Genomic DNA, 17,092 nt, shown 5'->3' with positions numbered 1-17,092 from the left:
AGCAAGTATTAATGTGTGAAGTGAGTTTTTTAACCGTCAGAGAGAAAAGTTGCTGAATTCAGGGATCGGTCATAGCGTTTCTTGCTCTCTTTAAAGCTGTAGCCTCCAAGAAGATTTTGGGCTGAGGTCTTTTACGATTCTACTACATTCTATTATGTATATTCTGCTACTTGAGCTGAGTCTTCAAATAATTAAACTTACTGTGACCCGTCTAATTGCGTGAGCCTTTCTTTCACATTGCACCAGAATTCTGATGGAGTGGTTTCAATAACTGCTAATTTTCACTCACCGTGCTGTGCTTTAGAGTTTGTTGTTTGGTCACCGTGGATACATTTGTTATTTATTGTATTAGTTTTGCATTCATCATTTGGAGTTAAACAGAAATATGGAATTATAATAATAATAAAAATCCTACAAAATGAGGTAGTGTGTTTATAGAGTAAGCTAAAAGCCAATGAAAATAAAAAATTTCTGTTAAGTGTTTTAATAGGTAGACCTTTTGCACTTAAAAACATACATACCTACCCCAGAGCAACTTCTGCTTGCGTTTATCAGCGAGTTAATAATTTAGCGTAAGATAAAATCTAGTCGCGACCATTCTCAGCAGCTCCGAGAGGAGAAACGGTGGGTGGCTCTCAGTGCCACAGCGCTGCTGTTGCACGCTGGTGACAAGGGACCTCCTCTAGTCCTGCTCAGCGTGAGGGCTCTGCTGTGCCCAGTGGTCATAGCTGGACGCTGCCACCTCTACCTTAAAAGGTCCCGCTGGCCGCTGCTGCCTTGGCTCGGCCGCTTCGCCAGCGTCGCACCTTGCCTGGCCTGCCGGCACGGGCAGCTCGCGGGAGCTGGCTCGTCCTGCGGGCGTGGTGGCCTCCACGACCACCACCCCTCGGGCTGGGTGGCCAGCCTGGCTCAGGTGGCAAGCGCTCTTCGCCCTTCGGGAGCCGAAGGGGGAGAGCCGTCGGTATGTGCCGTGCGCCGGCACCGTGCGCGGTGCTCGCTGAACCGGAGGGAACGCCGCAGTGCCATTGCAGTTATGGGACAGTGAGCACTGGTCCGGAGGGCTCCGTAAGCCCCGACTGGAATTGAGAGGGAAGCCAATCCTCCAGCCCCACTGCCAAAAAATCACTTCCCCACGCGCCCCCATACTTTGCCCTTACTGAAGAAGCACAACTGAGAAAAGAACTAAAATTAAAATTTACAAAGAAAAGAGTGGGGGGGGGGAGGGGGGAGAGAACCTTGTACCTTTCCTACCTTTCCCCCCCCCTTTTTTTTTTTCCTCCCTCCCCCTTTCCCCCCATCGCCCTCTGTGGACCTATTGCTGTTTCAAGTAACTTCTGTTCTCAATGTTTCCGTTCACTTTATACAGGAAACCTAATATATTGGGGTGAAATGAATATCCAATGGGATAAAATAATAGAACTATTAAGGGGAGAAAAAACAAACAATTTTTGCCGGAAAATGCCATCACATTTCTGTTTGCATTTTGGCTGTTTTCATTTTCGGTGGGTTTTTTTCAGTCAATGTTGTAGAGTGTAGTAATTCATCTGCATACATACTGCTATTCTGAGTATCACTTTTTATTTCTGGAACACTTTCTTGTAGAAGAGATTCATGCTGGATGAGTCACGGAAGAAAAAATACCCCCCACACCCCAAATCTCACCACCTCTTTAAAGAAAACACACATCGTACCAACCAGCCAAAAAACGTGTTTCAGCAGTTTCAGTGAACATGTTTAGTTGTCACCGGTTTGTTTTTAGGAGGTTATATTTCCTTCTAGATTAGACACTGCGGAGGCCTTTCGAAGCATTTCTGTTTGTCTTCATTTAAGGCAGGATGAATCGGTGATGATAAGACTGTGCTTTTAAAACGTTTTGAGAAACACAGATACTGGATTATTAACTGTGTTTTATCACCAGCCATCTGCAATAAGAAAGTGTAGTTAATATATAATGGATGCTGTATGTGACAGAAGAATTCAGCTGAGCAAGCCATTGTATAGGATCTTGAAATCTGCGGGAGCCTGATGTTTATACTTGGAACATTACAGCCTCCTGGGCAGTGAAGTTCATATCTTGAAGTAGTGAATAATCATTAATGCATGTATACATAATAATAATAAAAAAAATCCTGTTTGAACTTACAGAAACTGCTCTGTGCTAGATTGTACCCTTTTAGATTCTGTTACAGAAAGTGTTCATTTAAATTACTTCTAAACATATCCAGTGTGTTGCCATAAATAAAGGGTGATTTCACCATTTCACACACACAAAAAAAAGTCATTTCCAGTGTTACCCTTCTTGTGGGTGGCAGAATTGCTCCAAAGCAAAAATCAGAATTAATGGTTTCTTGCTTCATTAGAGAAGATTAGATCACAGTTGCTTCAGCTGAAGGTCCTTTACAGAAAGTGTGTGTGTGCGTGCACGTGAATGTGCATTTGTACGTGTTTTAACTGGGATGACTGTGGAATCTAATCCTGCACCCCTTCTTAATAAATGTCTGTCTTCTGTTAAGAAATGAAATGTTAGGTAGAAACCAGATTTCTAAAATTTTCATTGTGATGTCATGCCTCTGTCCTTTTTCATCTTTTTTCCTAAAAATCAATTCATCTAAATTATTTTTACAAAATATTTTTAAATAACAAGAGCCTTTGCGTGCAGAATTATCTCAGAGTCATATAGCTTCTACCTCCCTGAGCCTGTGTGCAAATATCCTTCCTTATAATTTTGATTTTGTTTTATAACCTGGTGGCACTTCTAGAAATTCTTGCAATTACAAAAATGTTAATCGGGTTACAGGAATCCTTTACAAAGCTTTTGCCTCTTATTGCACTAAAGAAGATGGTGGTACTTGAAAAAGAAGAAATATATTTGGACTTGATAAGGGAAATATTTCAATTTGGTATTAGATCATGAAAAGTTCCTGAAATACAGTAGAGGTCATAAGGGCTTCAGTTTTAAAAAGGGGTTATTACATGTAATATACTGCAAAGATTAGTTTTGCAGCTGAAATTGCATAGATGATTGGTAACATTCAGAGAAAATGCAGCAAAAGAGATTGGCTAGAAATACCAAAGCTTGAAGTGTCTGAGATTGTACTTGAGTCAAATTGCTGGGGTGGTTGAAAGTGGGAAGAAGCTTTGCTCTGTTGTAGGGCTAAGCCATTATATGGCAAAGCCATGTTGTGTAGGTCAGCCTGTATTCACACTGATTTTAGCAACACATTTCTGCAACGCCTGCTTAGGGGTGAAAAAATCTAACACATGAAGCTGCATTATTGGCATGCTCATATATTTAGACCTCCTTGCCCATTTTGTTGACCACTTCTTTCAAACAATTTTTTTTTTTTTTTTTTTTTTTTTTTGCTTTGTACATATGCACCATAAAGAGTTACTCCATTCATAAGCATGGTGTGACAGCTTGAAGTTGGCAAGGGTCTGGATCAAATGTGAAATAAGAAAATGCAAATGTAATTTGAAATTGGAATTGTAAGGGAGGCTTTTATGAAAGTTCAATTACTATATACCCTTGCCTCTTGTTAACATCTATGATAATGCGGTTCTGTCTCGTTTGATGCTTAAAATTATATCCATTTAAAACTTTTTTAGGTTTGGAAAAAAGGTAGAACATCCTGAGTCCTTATCTGGAGCATTTAAACAAAAGCACTTGCACTCCCTCTATTTTTTTTTTTTTTTAATTATTTTTTTCCCGATTTCTGCTTTGGCAAAGGTCACAACTATTTTAAAAAGTTGGGGTTAGATCAATCTATTTCTCTTTTTAATACCTCAGCTAGCTGGCTGAACCAGTTGTTTGGAGATCATGGGAAATTCTTTCATCACTATGGGATCAGGTCCTGGCTTTATTACCCAGCCAACTAATTTTCTCTGTTTTATAGTCCCTGCAGATTTAAAAATTTAAAACCATAATGTACCACTTGCTTTTCAAGCAAAGCTTGAAAAGCCCCTGGGATTTGGTAATGTATAGTATCTTCATCTCTGAAGCAGTTACAGGAGATACAAAAGTGAGATTGACTGGGAGTGTCTGCTAACTCTGGGTATGGCCGTTTGAATTTTAGCATATGCTTAGGATCTCAAAGGGCTTTGGCTCATATTGGTAATTTTTATACTGTGTATTGTTTATGCATTCTGCTTATTACAGTGCAAACCTGCAGTCTCTTCCTCAGTTCTCCCCTTCAGAAAACAAGATAGAGCCTAAAAAGTGGGTTTATGTTAGAAAACCATCTCCGAATATTAAAACTGCTTTCTTAAGAACAAAGGAAAAAAGCTAGGCTTAATTCACTCTTTGATTATTACTTCACAGTGGTTCTCCTATTTATTTACTTTTATGCTGTAATTGAAAAAGCAGATGGACAGTACAGTTCATTCAAATGAAAGCCATGAAAATTTTGTCAGCTTCTTTTGTTCTTGCTGACCTTGTTTACTCAGTTTGTTTACTATGGAGTGTAGTAAGTTATGGAGACGGAGGGAGATAATGGCTGTGTTTTCCAATACTGTTACCCATCGTTGCACCAGGGATCAATATTGAATGCAAAAAAAAAAAAAAAGGTCAGAAAACACAGAACCTTGGCAAGATCTGCAATTGTGAATGCACGAGGAAGGAGGAGGTGGGGAGGAAGCCAGTCTTGGCACCGCAAGCAATATCAGTGCTCTTCTTGCTAAGCCAAGTCATTTTTCAGTAGCGACCTGAGGGTCTACTGTCTCTATAGAGCAATGTTTAGCAAATTAGTTTTTGTTTGCTGGTATTTACCTGTGAAAACCAATCCACTCACCTCCTGTCAAAACCAGCCACATACCAGGAGCATTTAGTTTGCCAGATATGTGACTATTATATAGCAAGCACACCGCTCCTTTGTTTTTCTATTATTACTGGTAAGCTGTGCTGCTGTGAGCAGCAATTTTTTCAACAGTGGAAGTTGTGTGAGCTTGAAAAGCTAAGGTAGCTAGGTAGCACAGAAAAAAAAAAAAAAATCTTTGCTTCAACCCTTCATACAGCATCTGTTATTTTCGGTAGCTATTTTTATTTCTTTAAGAAGGAAAACCAAACAGGTATACCTGAAACTTTACCTAACCTCCTACTTAACTTTGCAATTCCCGTGTTTGTAAAGGATAAATTCTAACAAGTCAAACAGGCTACAAAATGGTGCGTATGTGTATGTGAAGGTATATTTAAATCCTTTCCTTTTTTGTCTCCCTCTCTGACTGAGGGCATGGCAGCCACATGAATACGGGTGCTGTAAAGCCATTGTAATGCATTATTTCTAGTATCCTTACATGCTTTTAGTGCTCAAGACATGATGTCATCATTTACAAACATTTGTCTTGCCAATCCTGACCACAGTCTGTCTACCTTGTAAAACTGGTTATTTAGTCCTCCTCTCCACATGCAGTGCTAGGGCAGTTGCACTAACCTCCTAATGACACGTTTAGTTTCTGTTGGCTCAAATCTTAGTAGCACTGAGTACTTGGAAATTGCATTGGTCCACACGGTCTGATTTTTCTCTCCTCTTTCATTCTTTACTAAGAAAGGTTATGAATTAACTCTTTTCAATTGGGTTGAAGTAAAAATTTTCAATACATTTATAGATCACCAGTGGTTTGCCCTTTTTTCTTTCTTTTTTTTAATTCTTTGCAGTATTTTTATAGAACATAAAAGATATCTTCTTACATAGGTACAGCTGACAAACCTACTCAGTGCTAATTAGCAGCCCACCATTTGGTTTCCTATGCATTCAGTAGCAGCTGGACATCTGACATCTCTTTGGGTATGTTGTATAGAAAGTACGGTGCCTTGCAGAAATGCCTATCTATGGTCAGATCCTTGTATATGAAGCAAGTATCCTTCATATTAGCATTTAGCTCTACACACTCTAACAGTGCGTGCAATAGATTACCTTCCCAATACACACAGGTTTTCAAGGTAAAAAGAATCAGTGGCCTTAAAAAGGGACGTTACTACACATAAATTGCCCATGCAGATATGCTCCTTGCATGAATGAACTTACTGAATATAATAAACAAACACCAAAAGGCTGAAAACACATTAAAAAAAAATCAAAGCAACATTTGAAATCTCTGTAACAATATAGATACAATCAAGATGTGATTGTGGAAAGCCTTAGAGTGTGTGAAGTGTATATAAACTCTGCTGGCAGAGAAAGGCAGGCAGGCAGCAGGTAAAGCGATGTGGCGTGCTGGTGCTGCAGCAAAATGGTATTGGCAGCACCACCCTGCACAAGCACCCCAAGATGACAGAACAAAACTGCTTCATTTCGCCCTTAGTGACAAACTTGATGCAACATTGTCATCACATGCTATCATCAGCACACAGGGAAGAAAATTTGTTTAAATAGCCTGAAATTAACCTTGTGAAGGCAATGAACAACGATGCTATGCATCACTATGGACACCCAGACAACTCTACAGATTTTGGGAAGATAATACAGATGTGTAGGACATTAATTTATTTTTATTGCTTATTCTCCTATGCCCTGATTTCTTTTTTCTAAGTTAAATATATCCAGAAATATCAGTGTAGTGAGGAAAAGCAGCACAGAACTATCTCAGGTAAGCGGTATTTGAAGATACTTAGAATTGAAAGAACATTAACAATTAATATTCCTAAAATATTCCTCGGTTTATACTAACAATCTTCATGTGATTGCTATAAGCTTTTTGGGCATTTCTAGTAGGAAGATTTTTGTCACAGGAATATTCACAAAAATAACAATTGCATGATACTTTACTGTAATTTATTACAGGAGTTTTTATGTTAAAAGCTATGCCAGCACATTTTCAGAAATACAAAGCTCACTTTAGATTCATCTGCAAACAGAAATAGTGCCATGTGACCTCAGTATATAGTCAAATGAATTATGGATCTTTTATATCAAATATCTGTTTGAGAGACCCCAGCTGAGCTAATATCTTCCAAATCACAAAGATAAGAGGAAATAATGTTCATTCTAAATTATTAGCCCTTTTTAGGAAGCTTACAGTAATACATAGCTAAAGTTATTACAGAATGTTTAAAATAATAGACAAGTTAATCTTTTAAGAAATCTTTCCAAAGTGCTGTGATAGGCAGATCTCCAGTTTTGCAGGTTCTTCTATCTATGTAGCCAACTTCAGTTCTAGTAAATAATGTAGGGAGCTGATTTTGATAGCATATTGATTGAGGTAATGTTGAAGGTTTGTCTGAAGGAAGTTGGGCGGTTTTTGAAATCTGTTGATATAAGGTATGTATGGCAACTGCTAGCAGGTATAAAAAAAAACCTCCTGCAAGTTCAAGAATCCTTCAGCAAAAATCGAGCTTTCCTCACTGATATTGTTTTTACTGAGTCAGATACGTTCTTCATTGTGAAGGAGGAAGTTTTCAGAAAGTAATTATTATTTGTAATGAACTGTGGAAAGTGTTGGAGTGTGTTAATAGATTTGCTTGAACTCAATTTCATTTACTGGACCTAACATGCTGAGAAACTTCCATGGCCCCCAGTAAAGTCAGAGTTTCAACGGTGCTGGAAATATTAAATCAGACCTAGTCTAATTAAGGTAACTGTCAAATAATTTGTAACAGTTGTGTTTAATATCTCCAATAATTTCAAATGTGAATTAAATGCTCTTTAAAATCTTAAATTGATCAGCAGCAGTGTAGCCAAACTTTGACAGCCACTTGGGCATCCAGTCTTGGGGTGGAGGATGCTGGCATGCCCGGGAGCATGGTGACCATGTGTTTCTTCCTCACCTGCCACCAGCCTGGAATTACGGGAGGGAGGATTTATCCATTTGGGTTGCAGTTCCTGCTCAAAGAGTTGTTCCCTGTCTCTTCACCAGAAGAGGCACTGAATGTGATGGAAACATGTGCTTGGGCAGTTGGATTGGCCTTGCATGGGGAGCCCCACGTAGAGGAAGATGCACCTGCAACAGGCAGTGTGCTGCCGCAGGTCTCCCCAAGCTGGAGGAGTTCTCTGCACCTGCGGGGGAAGACTCCATCAGTTCCCTTGTCCACCTGAGCTTTGATGGTTTCCATAGAAAGGCTCAGGGATTAACAGGCAATGAAAGCTATGCTGACTGTTTGTTTTTCAGGAAGTGGTTTTAAACCACCAACCTTTTTTCCAGAAGCTAGCAAGCAGCTCTCAGCTGCAAACAAAATATAGTCATTATTGCTTTTATTCATTTCCGTTACCAAGTCATCAATGCCAATAATGATAATATGAAATTCTTAAGTCAGCTGAACTATTTAGTTCTATACATACCTAGGTCCATATCAATTCCCATTATTATTTAAAAAAACCCCAAGCCAACAAACAAACAAAAAAGAAACAGCCCAGCAAAAAAAACCAAAGCTACCATGACTGTCCTTTTAGGTTTGCATTTGCAAGGAGGTCATCTGTGTGGATGGGGCTTTGCAAGCTCTCCTGATTATGTATGTGTTATGTAGAGCATCTCTTAATTCACAGTAGTCCTATTTAAATTCTATTCAGTTTCAAGGGGGCAACCTCTCAAGTGATTTGTTGAACTGGGATGCCTTTTTTGTCTCATTAAGGCACATTATTGGCAATAGCATTAAAGAGATCAGGACAATTCAATGAATAGTTTATAGTTTGTGGTGATTCTTCTCCAGTTAACAGACTCTACACTAGTTAAGCAGAACAGCAGCAGTAAGGAAAAGCTGAGGTTCATTCCCCACGTCCCCCAAGCAGAGGAGGCTTAACATTTTTCTTAGAGCATCATCTCATACAGCTCTGTTGAAGTTTATGGCCAGATCATACCAAGCTATCATTTCTGTGGGTTTGTAGTTCAGCCAGAAAAAGCTGCATGTGGAAGAAGCTCACTTCTGGGCTCCAAGATTTTAACATTTCCAATTGTGTGCCTGGTGCTGCTGAATGGACATGTATTAAAATTGTAAATAGGTAAGGCTTGCTAGTGACAAGGAAACTTTAATTTGTAATTAGAATGTCAGTTTGTCTTTTGAATGTGTCATTTTGGAAAGGCCAAATAACATTATACTGTTATAATAAATAGCAAATTTGAAATTTCTAGTGAATTTTAGGGGGAAAGAGATAAAATCTTGTACTAAATCAAGTCTAATAAGAGGTCATTGCCCATGCAGTTAAAGTAAGAGCAATAACTTAAGAAAATACTCTCAAAAATAGATTTCCATGGAAAAAAAAATTAAAAGGTTTCTAGTCCCCTCAGGTCTTTATGTGCATCCACTGCCTTACATGTTTTTCAGTGTGCGGTAGCCCTCTAAAAAATAGCTCATGCCACCCTTTCCTAGCTTTCAATGAGGAGAAAGAATCCTGAAATCATGCGAGTTGGCAAACTTAACTTGGGGCTTTCCAGCAGTATTCTTCTGGGTTTTTTTTTAAAAAAAACAAATTGGGCTAAAACCAGCTTGCTTGCATCTGCAGCAGGAGTTGTAGGGAAACACTGAAGGGTCTTATTGATGCAAGAAAGAGATGTTCCAGTGGGAACCAAGTTCTCAGCTTATACTTACAAGAGCAAGTGGCCTATTCACTTCAAGCCATCAGACACTGAATTATACTGACTTTCTCAGTCTCTTTTTACTGTTCTTGGGCCTCCACCAGTCTTGGTAGTCTGAGTCTACCAAGCATGACCAGGCTTGGTCTTGGTGATGCTCTGCAAAAATCAGTGTCAAACAGTGCACAGTGGCGCAACCTAGATGTGAACTCTGCATTGCTTTCTTTTGTGTCCCTGCTGCAATGCTATTCTACATGCAATTTTAAGCATGTCATAACAGTTCTGTTAATATGGTTGACACTTGACCTCGGACACACAGATCCATTTTACTTTTGCCAGTTTTGGAACTGCAAATACTCATGTAGCTGAACACCTGAGTCATTTGATGCTTTCTGTGAACTTAAATGGTAGGTTAAGTGAGAAATAAAATGTGGATTTTTTTTCACATGTGGTAGCAGCAGAATCTACATAGCAACACCAAACAGCTGTGTGTGCTTTGAGTCGTCTTAACACATTTTAAGTATAATTTAGCTGTCTGAGAGTGCAATAAAGGAATCCTAACACTCCCTATTTAAATTCTATCTTTATCCAGACAAGATTACTGCATATTCTCCCCAAGTCCAAGTGAAACAGAATAGCCAGAAATACAGGTTTGCAGTCTTTTCTTCGATGCTAAATCAAATCTTTCTGTAATGTATAAAAAAGGGCCACAGATCTGTGAAGCTACAGATACCCAGTGTCTGAGTTAGAAGAGCAGAAAGTGTAAGGTCCCACCCTAATGCAGATACTTAAGACACAGGAACTGTGCCAGCATCAGTGGTTTGGGGCTGAAGAAGGGTGTGCAAATCTTAATTTAAATTTTGTCATGGCTTGGCCCCCATCTGCTGAAGTTTTCTCAGCGTTTCAGGTTAACACACCCAAAACACTCTGCTGTGAATCAGGTGATTTATGTTTAGTTGCAACTCCAGATCTGTAAAATTGGCTGAAGCGTAGGCTTTGGAATGCAACCCTTACACAGGCAAGCTGTATTTGGATTCAGGTTTCTTAGAGGCTTGCATGCAAAATTGCCTCATTGCTTGAATTGAAACCTCTAAATAAACAGAATCAGTGCGCTGCAATAGTTGTCCTTTAGTATTACAGCTCAAACTAATACCTGCTGTAACTCACCTTAAGTCACTGGAATTATACTAAGGGAGAGATAGGCCCCTCTTTCTCAACACACTGTCTTTTTTAGTAAGTTTATAGGTTTTTCGTTAATGCCATTTCTAGATCCAAGAATTATGTTCTTGCCTCTGGAATAATCCTATTCTTTTTTAAAGATGTGATGTCAGAAAGAAAAGATAGGAGTCTCAGTGTGTCTTTGGCAATATGCTTAAAGTATCTTCATCTTATGTTTACAGTTACACAATGCATTTCTCTTCTTACGTGGTATGTCTTGGTGTTTTGTGTGTTTGTTCTGTTTTTAAAGAAAGTAGTGCCAAATTCTGCATTATGCAAACAAATGCTCTCCTGTATATGGTGATGTGGGTCAAGTATTTGGGGTTTTGATTCATCCTTTGAATCGAGCACCCTTGATAAAATTTTAATTCCTTTTTAGCAGAATAGCAATTCTCTTTGTTTAAAACTCATTGTTATAGAACATTTTGAATGTTTAGTCGGATGGAGTCATGCAAATAAGAGATAGACCCTACTTTTGCATGCATGAATTAAAAATGAATTAACTTTTCTGATGTCATTCCACTGATGGGAGGGATTGGAATAGTTAAATATATGCAGAAGTACTTGCAGGATTGAGGTTTGTCCGTGGCTTAGCAAAACCTTGCATTTCTATAGCAATCTGACAATTGGTTGGCTCACTTCACTGGTTTAATATAATTTCATTTTCTTGGAAATGTATTGTAAGATTACCTCTTATGGGAAGCAAAGATAATTAGAGAATGTGAGGCTCCCTCTACTCCTTAGCAGTAGAGTGGGAGGACGGGGGGAGGGATCCAACTTGTCAACACACGGTTCCATTGAAGGCTTCTTGCACTTGTCGTGCCCTCTTAGCTTCCCACATATTGTAAGGTTCTTCTGATCAGATTAATATACCAAATTTATTAAAATTCAAAGGTGGTAGGGTTTGGAGGGTGGCGACTTGCTCATCTCCGGTAATAAAAACATATTGAGAAATCACTTGAACTATTTGATATACAATTCAATTAAAATAAATGTCTATTGCCTAAATTGAGTGGATTACTTCTCTATTTTAATATGAAAAAGTAATAAAAATATTAGGAACACGTAAAATAATGTGATGCAAAGAAGTCAAATGATGATTTTAACTTCACTCCAAATTGTCAAAGCAAAGCAATGAAATGAAAGGATCAGAGCAAATGCTTCCTTATATAACATACTCAATAACATCTGGAATTATAATAGCTAGACTTAACGTTATGAAGCTGCATGATTCTGATCCTTCTGATCTACATGGATTATCAGAAAAGTCTGCACAGGAATTCTTCTCCTCTTGGTGCTGTATTCTATTGTATCATGGTTACAAGGCCTAGGAGCAATGCCTTTCAAAAACCACATTTGCTTTATTGTCTCTGAAATAACTGTGTTACGTAGCAGAACCAAAGTTAGTTCTTCTGTTTTGTCTTTCTAGCAGAGAGAGGCTTAAAAATAAAATAAAACATGTCAACTGAGACTTTTTCTTTCCTGTGGAATGACAGTTGTAGTGTGTTATGCCCAAGGCTTGATTTTTTCGAGCACCTTAGTAACAAGGTAGATGAAAGATAGTCTTTGAATGGAATGAACTGAAATGTTTGAGATGGGTTGTTTTTATACTAGGCCTGTTTCTAGATATATTTCCAGTTAGTTTAAGAAAAGCTGAATTCTAGACCATGAGTAACTGTGAAGGCAAAATCGGCGAACTTCTAACCTGAGTTTGTGATGCACACAAAGTGACATTTTAATAGCTGTGTAAGGCTATAAGTAAATATTCTGAGCAGGGTGATTGCATGAGCAAGAAGGGAGCTCCCTAAAAAGTTATTTAAACATTTTATATTGCTCTCCTATGTTTAATTCCTGGGACAGGGACTGTAACATTTCAAGATGCCTTGATAGAGGACCAGAACATAGCTAAGCTGACTGAAGAGCAGGTCAGGAAAGGTATTACAACTTGAGTTCTTATCATAGTCCTTTTTCTTTAGAGAGTGTTTCAGGCTGTTCCTGACCTATGTAAAAATGCAGGTGAATACTATTTGTCCCTTCCACCATGCTTTGCCATCCCTAGCCAGCAGTGAAATCTGCACATTGGTATGCAGACCATTCCTTGCCATGTTTTATAGCACCGCCCTTTTTTTCTTTTTTTCTTTTTTTTTCTTTTTTCTCTTTTCTTTGTTCTCTTTTCTTCTCTTTTTTTCCTGTCTTTTTCAACTTTTTTGTCTTTTTTCCTTTTTTTTCCTTTTTTTTTTCTTTTAGAATTCACCTGTACCAAAGATACACACGATACTGTCCTGCAGCCTTTTGTTTACAGCTACAAGCTGTGTTGTTGACTCGGGAAACCTTATGACAAAATAGGTGTCAGAACCTATAAAAATTTCTTTGCTTTTTGAGTGAGGAAAAAGTTCTGAATGGAGTGAATAATAACATGTGGATTTATCATGGAGTAGTTTTATGTCACATGATAGTAGAATGCTTTTAAGGAATGTCTGGATAGGATACAGAAAAGCTAAAAAGTCATAACTAATTTCGTATAGCTTAAAGAAATATGAACATAGTGTTGGGTTAGGTTTGTATTTTTTGGCCAATAGTTATGCTACTTCACTGAAACTCTTATGTGTACATGTGTAAATGTAACTGGATTGTAATCAATAGAATTACCCACCAACAAGCACAATTTATATTAACCAGGGGCAGGGATTCCCAGTCATTAAATCTGTGGAGGACATGCCTTTATCTATTTCTGTGGATGCAGCCTGGAGCATCCAACATGTCATGGATTAGATAAATTGGGCCTGACGTGCCTGTGTTTCTGGAAAACAGGACAAAAATTTCTTTTGTCCTTTGTGTCTTGTCTGCAAAAGCAGTGCTGCTTTTGCCCCACCTATAGAGAATGACAAGAGATAAATTTCCTTGCTTGAAAAGCTTTTTTAAATTACAGGCATGTTTTACATAGAGATATAAAAAATGGACCTGCCACCATTTTCACAAGTATCAAGAGAAGGACAGTCAACCTACTAACTGCCACATATTCCAGCTCTAAAAGCATTTGCCTAAATCAGCTCCATCAGGTGTAGGCTTGCTAGAACTGAAGTTTCCATAGCCCTTCTTTATAAATAGACATTTTGTTAGAGCTTCTCCACTGGAAAAGAACATGTTCACTTTCCCAGAAAAGACACTAGCCCTGTGGTCGACGGATTTTTGTGGGCTGCTGGAAACCGAAGCTAAATTTCTCCGTGAAGTGAATACACATTTACACAAATCTAAACCACTCCAAAAAGAGATTATTGTGCAAGTATCCCCAGTTAGTCAACAGCCCAACTGTTGGGACATTTCCCTGAGGCATTAGGGACTTACAGAGCAGGCTTCAATGTGGGCCTTTGAGTAAAATCCAGACCTTAATTTCTTTAAATTTTTGAAACTTTTATAAGGATTTGCTTCTATAACAAGTAGGTACGAGAGTGTATCTTACGTATAGATCTGCAGAGAAGACAAATTCTGACAGAACTTTGCAACACAGCAAAAAATTAAATTTGACAGTGTTTTCTCTCTCTCTCCAATTCACAAGCAATAGCATCTTGAAGCAAAGCATCAGCCAAAATGCCATGGAAGAATAATTATGATTACTTATCTAATTGCAGGGGCATGTGCAACACCAAAACCTGATTCAAGGGAGATGGGATTCTTATTTTTCACTGGCATAAAACATGGTTTCACACTGGTCTCCTATGATAGAGAATGAAGAGACAGCTTTATAAAAGTGAATTCAGGATAGTCTGATTTGTTGTGTTTTTCTCTTATGCAGAAGGGTCACGACTGGTATCTGTTAGTGAGGATGAAGGTAGCTTGCTTGTGTAGTGGAGCATTTAGATTTTCAGAGAGTCAGTCAAACTGTTATTCCAAGCCCTTGTGCCTTTGGAATTTGTACTTCCTTTTTTTTTTCTTTTTTTTGGGGGGGGAGGGTTTTTTGGTTTTTTTTTTTGGCAGCTCAAAGTCTTACTCAAATGTGAATTTTCATGGAGTCTTACTAAGAACCAGGATTTGATGGCTCTGAGCTCTGATGCTTGAGTCTGCCACCAGACACTGGGAGGAGCTCATTGTGCCATAAAACATTTGCAGGACCACCTTTCATTGGCATCTTTAACAGTCTTCCCTGCTCTGATTTGTAGGGAGTTGGATTCGACTCTGACTCCACAGCATTAGTAAATGTGGGCCGATGCTTTTACGGAACACAATATAACATATGTTCATATGATCTTTGTCATAGATAGGAAAAACCAATGTTTTCTTCACTAGTCCTAACAACACTTTCTTGTATATCTTTATTTGTGATGTTGCATCATGGTGTTTATTTTTGCTTACACTTTTTGAATATAGAGACTTACTGGCTTATGGAGTAGCTATTTTCTTGATTTAACTGTGTGTATGGAAGCACAATCCCACAGTTTTTGGAAGGAAATAAAAATGTTTATTGATCAGAATGTACTGTGATTTAAAACCTAGAAACTGTTTTCCAGCATATCATATGACACATATTTATCTCTGTTCAAAAAGAAAGAAAAAAGAAAAATCATTTGAATTGCACAAGAGCAGTGTGTGATTGCAATTGCAATAAATAGTTTTTGGCAATGATGTCAGCATTTTCTAGATACAATACAGTTACACAACTATTACTTTTTAAGTATGTTATAACATGTCCTATTTAAACTTTATTGAAACTAAATCTGTGTCTGGATATAGAATTTCCATAAAACATCTGTTTAATTGATTCTGGCCAAGGTTCAAATTTCTCCCATTGATTTCCAACATCCCATTCTTTTATTTACATTCTTTTTCTGGTGCCTTCTTACTTCCCCTTAGCTTCCCTTTCTTTCCTCTCCACTTTTCTCCCTGCCAAATTTGATGCAAACTCCTTGCCCTTAACATCATCTTGAGGGTTTTATGCTTTATCAGCACCTGCTCTCCTTTCGTGGTTGACCCCTTGCTGAACTCAAAACTCTCTGCTGCAGTCCGGAGCCTGCTAATCATTTGTATCCCCAGTCTTTGCCAGACAAATGAAGAATGGCCAATGTGTTGATCGGTACAGCAAAGCAAATGTTCTAAGAAAGTCAGCGATGATGTGCAAATTTCTGGTGAATTAAATGACTCATCTCTTCATGCTGGAAGGCTGCTATCTTGATAATGTGCATGCTTTTGTCTTTTGTGCACGCCCAACTTGCTGTGTTACAGTCCTCATAGTTAACCTTCAGTTTTGCGCAATGGGGCAACAAAGCAACATCCGATTTCACATCTCCTTAAGACAGTGTGATGTAAGCTGACCTCAGCTGCTTAATGCTGAAGGGAATGACTCTAATCTAATCTTCAAGTATTCAGGTGGTACTTAACAGGAGATAGGAAGATTTTTCTCTCCCCAGAGTGCAGTTGGCCTTTTTTTTTTTCTTTTTTCTCTCTTTTTTTTTTTTTAATTGCCTGCTGATGAAAATCCAGAGATTAGTCATTGCTGGACACAGTGCGTGTGTGCTTTGAGGTGGCATAAAATTCTATTCTAGTAAGGCTCAAGCTTAACAGTTAACTAAACATTTTATCGCTCTCTTCTCCTGTCTCTGTTGGGGTCAGCAGACTGCCAAGAACTGTCTATTTTTTCTTTGCTTCTCAATGCAAAGCATGGGTTGCCTGCTAAGATAACTTCAATTTTTCATCCACTTCTTTTTCCAGAAGGTCTTGGTCACAGATAGAGCCTCAGGCTCTTGCTTTTTTGCACAAACAGCTCTATCTCCTGAGGGCTGAACTGGTTTAGTTTCATTAAAGTATAGTAGAAGTTTTATGAAAAGTAATGGGTTGGGGTTTAGAGACAATCAGGCCATGTGCTCTAATAGTTTTTTCTGGTCTTACATCCTGAAAAAGAGTAGTGTGAAAGATATTTGTGTTTGCTGGTTTGGTTTACTTTCCTTTAAGAGCTTCAGATATTTCATTCAGAGTGGGAAATCGGGTATTTCATTGGTGGGAAAAGTTCCTGAGTCAAATAACTTGAAGTATTTTTAATTTAGGAATGCATATAGGAAAAATGATTATATGATATATAATTTATCTTAACAAGTGTCTTTCAAGCCACCATGAACTGAATAGTGCTGTATGTCCAGGAGCCCATCCTTTAAAACTCAGTTCTGTCTACTGTGTCTGTGCTCACTATCCATTCGTAAATCCTGTGCTTTTGGTTCCACTCTACTTTTTCAGTGTTCAGGGACAAATGATACCACTTACTCTTTTGTCTACCTATGAAAGACTGTAAAACTAATATTTTTAAACATGTATGTGTTTTTTTGTGAATCAAAGATTCTGAGACTGTAATAGTTTCTGATGTAATGTGTAAGCATTTGTGTCTTTATGC

General features: G+C 38.3%; 1 protein-coding gene across 1 annotated transcript in view; it reads left to right on the top strand.

Annotated features, from left to right (window-relative positions):
* ZNF385D (zinc finger protein 385D) overlaps positions 1–17,092 on the top strand; it is a 454,445-nt gene that overhangs the window by 290,418 nt on the left and 146,935 nt on the right. The window lies entirely within an intron of this gene.

The sequence above is a fragment of the Pelecanus crispus genome, chromosome 2, assembly GCF_030463565.1.
Source record: "Pelecanus crispus isolate bPelCri1 chromosome 2, bPelCri1.pri, whole genome shotgun sequence".
Classification (NCBI taxonomy): domain Eukaryota; kingdom Metazoa; phylum Chordata; class Aves; order Pelecaniformes; family Pelecanidae; genus Pelecanus; species Pelecanus crispus.
This window is presented reverse-complemented; position numbering and strand designations above follow the sequence as displayed.